Raw genomic sequence first — 5,412 nt, forward strand, 5'->3', positions numbered from 1 at the left:
GATTCCTCCCCGCTGTGGCCCCTGCGGGGTGAGGGGGTTCCCCCCCCTCCGCGCGTTGGTAGAGCCCTGGGGTGTGTCTCCCCCCGTTTCTCTGGACGGTCCCACGCGGGCCCGGGGGGTGCGCTCCCTCCCTGCTGTTAGTGCCGGTGGACAGAGGCCTCGGTCTGTCTGTGCCCCGCTCTGGAGCCCGTCGGGGTCTGGCTCCAACCCCCGCGCAGGGTCCCGGCAAGGAGGGGTGGTCCTGGCATTACCCCACCACCACCTGCACCTGGAAGTGTGGAGCGGGGCTTTGGCCGCCATGTCCGTTGTTGCACCTTCCCCTCGTCTGACCGCACAACCTTCCACTGCCATGGAGCCTGAGTGGGAGCCCACCACGAAACGGTGGCCGTGCCCTTGCTCGGCCACTGCTTCCTCTCTCAGGGCTGCTAGGCCTCCCTTCAGCATGGGGGGACCGTGCAGGTGCAGGGGCTGGATTGCTCTGGGACGCTGGCAGCAGCACCACTGCTCCGGCTCGTCCTCTCGGTGGCCAAAGAAATGGCGTCCCCGGCTCTGGCCTCACTTTGTGGGCATTGCCTGGCTCCCTGCGATCCTTTCCCTCAAGCGGGACATCAGCTACTAGTGCCGTGGTTTTCAGGCCTAAGCAGCACAGACATCTCTGGTGGCCTCGATGGCTGGGCTTCCATCAGCCCTTCAAGTTAGTGGCGTGTTGCTGGTGGCTGAACTTGGGGTGTTCGGGGGGTGACTGCGGCTTGGAAAGGTTTGCACAGGTGAAAAGTCTCCCAGGCGAGAAGATAGAGATGGTGTGGCAGAACCTCCTAGTCGCTGCTGCTTGGGCCGAGTGTTAAAAAGTGCTTCTCACCTTGTCCTTCCTATTGAGTCTTAACAAGAACAGGCTCGATCTGTTCTAGCTTCTGGGATTCCATCTTTGGGAGTTGTTTTCAGTAAGGGTTTCATATTTACTTTCAAATTTGTAATTTGAGGCCAGAGTTACCTGGCAGTGGTCCCCATACCACTGCTGTGAAGTCCACTACAGGATTAGAGTTTGTATTGACAGTAACATTGTGGGGAACCAGTTTTTAGTACATCTAACACACTTTTCTTCTACCTTCCACCTACGCTGTAAACGAATGAATTGTTTAGAAAAGGGATGCCATGTGCTGTTAAGTTAAATGCCTTACCAGGTTCCAAGACTATGAGATCTACCCGATTACCTCTATTAACGAACCTTGTAATCTCATTAGGGAATGAGATCTGATTTAACGAGATTGCTCTGCTGGAACACAGTTCCACAGAAACTACCAGCTGGTTCAAGATGTTCATTGTCCTCTCTGTGGCAGCTCTGTTTATTGTATGAACTCTGCAGGAGTGACGGCAGCACCTGATGGAAGGCCATGATTGCCTGTAATAAGAAGGGTGTTACCAAAGGTCTCGTGACACAGAGGCAGCTGCTATTGTTGAATTGGTAAACAGTACTGGGAAATGCCCTTGTAGCTGCTTCAAAATGGCACATTTCCTTGCCTGATCTGGGTGGTATCAGGTTTTCAAAGGCTTCATTGCTTTACTGTCCAGATACTGGGCTGCTGTGGGTCTGCTGTTGGGGAGTTCCTTAATGTTTCACGCAGGACTGTGTTTACCGTTCTGTGAAGACTCTCTGTTAGCAAGTGGATTATCTGAGGAAACGTGGTGTTGGGATTTCAGAAGCAGTACGATGGAGAAACTTGGAGTCTTGGAGATATATCCACCTCTAAGAGAGTGCACAGGATCAAAGTTTGGTCAGAGGAGCCTAAATTTTGTGGAGTGTGTGTATAGGTAGGAGCTTTCCTGGGCTAGGAACAGGATTTTGAGACTTTTTTTTTTTTTATTTAAGTGGAGGCTCTTTCAGTTTAGTTAAGTTAGAGAAATAGCTCCATGGAAGGATTTAATTTCTTACTGAACTGAGTCCTGCCAGAATCTAAGTAGCTTCATGGGGTAAGGACTCATAAGGGTGTCTGTGCTTTAGATGCCTTCTGAGGTACCATGTTCAGGGTGGGAAGGAGTGTGCAAAACCTGGTCCGTGCTTACAAAGCAGACTTGTCACTGACAGATGAGACTGACCAGATGAAGACGTCCATGACTGTGTTTCCTCTGGCTGAGTCTGTCACAGTGTCTGGGAGGAACTGATGTGCTCGGCACCAGGCACTACGCTGGGATGGGTCACAGGGCAGCAGCTCTTTCACGGGGACAGCTCAAACCCGGCTTCCCTGTAAAGGGCACCAGGCTACCAACAGCTTGTCCTTTTCACTCATCTGTGATGAATGTCTAGAAATGGGGTCCCCTCTTGAGTGGCTTATCCAGATAGTGGATTTATTGTGTAGCAGATGCAGAGACACTGAGCTGGTATATGTCTGGCCCTCTGCTTTAGCTCGTAAGCCACCCAAAATCCAGAATATGCAGCAGAGTGTAGTGACGGCTGGAGCAAGCACTGACATATCCTGAAGTATTATTTGGGATATTCCAGCCTGCATTACCCACATAGTGGAGAATGAACGGGAGAGTCATCCTGTTACTGCGGTCAGGTCTGCAGATGACTATTTCAGGTTCCTGAGTGGCAGCTTAAGCAGGGCCAGATGATTCCTATATGCTGAAAAGACTGGCTTGGGCCAAGATTCATGTGTATGGCTCTGTTGCCAACTCAGTACAACCGGCTTCAGCTGTGGAAAGCTGGAGCTCGGTCTTGTTGTAAGGCCAAAGAGTTGCTGCATTGCCACGGGACACAATGACTTGTGAATCCAGCTGTGAGCTGGCTAGGAAGTTAGAACAGATGTGCGAGCCCCAAGCTGTGGTGTGTTTCCAGCTGCCGTACACCAGCACTCTCAAACAAAAGCAATGCTTTCCTGGTAGCCAGTATTCAAACATCCTTCTCAAAAAGATAAGATCTGCAAACGTCACTGGCAGGAGTGACGCCAGATGTCAAATGCGGAGGTGGAAGTTTCTGAAATAAAGGCTAGTTGTTTTCTAATTTACGAGCTTGTTGCTTTATGACTGTGTGTTAGAAATTAAGCGTAAATGAATGATAGCTATTCCCTCCTGCAGCTCCTTTTCCCATTACTACTTAAAGCCTAATGTTGAAAAGTTCTGACACACTCCATGAGTAATTCTCCATCCCAAGGAAAAGGTTATGAAAATACCAGTGTGGCAAGCTTAAATAACACAGTGCTTTGGATGTAGAAGCAAAATCTACTTTTTACAGACAACTATGTTTTGTTTCTTTTCATCTGCACATTTGCAGATGGGGAGGGGAAACAAAATATATATAAGATGATCTAACAACTATCACAGCAAAGTGAAATCACTTAGAAATGTCAGCTGGCTGGAGGGGTTGCACATCTGTGAGGGAGTGACGAGGGAGAAGAAGGAGAGGAAGTGGAACTTCACCTTCTTTAAACAGCACCGTAGCATATAAATGACAAAATGAGGTGTCTCTGGAAACTTCAGCAGCTGTGGTTTGTGCGACGTGCTTAGTTGAATCATCATTTGGATGGGTACACTTGTAAAGTACAGCACTAAAGACTAAGCCTAGAGCAGGCTTTGTTTTCAAACAGGCATTGGGTAGCAAAGTCAAATCCGAGTGAAGAATAGCCATAGCAGGTCAGACTGTTGGTCTGTCTCGCCTCATATTCTGCCCCGCAGCAGCAGCAGGAGATGCTATTTAGGGGGAGAGCACGTGAGCCTGGCCACTGTCTGTTGGCCTTTCTGCTGGTCCACCCCCAGCACCCACGGTGCTCAGATTAGGGATGCTGGAGGGGATTTCCCTGCCTGTTCCCTTCAGCAGCTGTTTGTGTACAGCTGTTTTCCATGAACTTGTCTAATCCTTTGAACCTGCTACCCATCTCTGCAACCTCCTTTGGCAGCAAATGTCAGATGTTTGCTACCTGCCAGGTAAAGAAGTATTTTCATGTGCTTTAAACTATTTTCCTGCTAGTTACAGCGAGAGCTCCCAGTTCTCGTGTCCTGGCACACAACACTTCCACCTTCACCTTATCCATTGCACGTGGGACTATGTAAACCTTGATCATGTCCCCCTTCAGCCTTTCCTCTCTGCGTGAAGAGCCCCAGCTGTTTAGTCTTTCCTCAGCAGGCGGCTGCCTCAGTCTCTCGATCAGTTTAGTTGCCCTTCTTTGGTCTCCCTCATTTCTATGCCTCAGGAATTTTGTAATGAAGTTAGATGTGCATACAGTGGTCAAGATCTGGATTCACTCAGGTTTCATGTGGTGTAAAATGATGCTGTCTGCTTGATCTGCATCCCATTCGTGAGGGTGCCCAGCACTCTGGTGGCTTCATCTGTCCTTGATCCAGTCCGCAGAAGGCTCTTGGGGAGAGACGAAGGACTCATTGGTGGGTCAGTTGGCCTTGCTCCCCCTTCTTCTTAACCTTTATCTTTAGACATCACAATTTCTTGATTCCTTTTCAATTCATGACCATACAAAATGCAGTTTCCCCTTGCGGCTTTTCTGTCTTTAATTACACCTATAAAAGTTCATTGTGTGGCTGAATTCCCCTCCAAGCAGTCTCTTCCTTTTATCTGGCCGTGGGTTTTGGCATGGCAGGGATGCAGGATGGTGGCTCAGCTCCATGAGGGCTCTCAGGATACAGCTGAGGTCTAGTGCTTTGGCTGGGAGTGGAGCCGATGTGCAGTTTCAATCTAGTGATGTAATTGATTGGAACAAGTGCTGTTCCTGCTCCTTCTAAACTAGTTATGAGGAATTCCTTAGGCTAGGCAGAGCAGATGGTTATTTTTGCTTTTCTAATCTTGCCTAGATGGAAGTGGTCAGACTCATGGCTTCTGGGAAATGCTGAATGGGACCGGAGTTTCATCAGGTTTCATACCCAGCCATTTATTCTTCCCCTTGATCTTCTGCTTGGACTTGCTGCAGCTGATGTTGCAAGCCTGAGAAGGCTGGCTTGGTGTGTGGTTTCCCGTTTCTGATGCGCTCATTCTTATCCCACATTGTGAAGTCCCCATGACACGGCTTAGTTGGGTGAGTGCGGACCCTGGAGGGCTGAAATGGGAGTGACTTCCAGCCCTTTATCTTGCTTTTGACGGTGTTAAGATAGTGACCTTGTTGTCATCCATCATGTGTATGCTGTGAACAGGGCTTCTTATGATAGCAGGGGCTGGAGAAGCTGACTTACACTGATTTAAGAACCCTTAACATCTCACCGAAGTGATACCGAAGAGCCTCTGAAGAGGTGCCTTGTGTTTTGCCTTTGGTCTGTAGCAACTTGAGTGTGAGCGGGGGGTTAGTCTGAAAAGCAGCTGAGTACATCACGGGAGGACAATGGTCCCACCTCCTGCCTGCGGGCTCTGGTCAGTGCTGGTGTGAGGAGCCCTCCCGTCACACCTCGGCCCGTGAACATACAGCGTCGGGTTCT

The sequence above is a fragment of the Charadrius vociferus genome, unplaced genomic scaffold, assembly GCF_000708025.1.
Source record: "Charadrius vociferus isolate BGI_N301 unplaced genomic scaffold, ASM70802v2 scaffold711, whole genome shotgun sequence".
In the NCBI taxonomy this organism is placed as follows: domain Eukaryota; kingdom Metazoa; phylum Chordata; class Aves; order Charadriiformes; family Charadriidae; genus Charadrius; species Charadrius vociferus.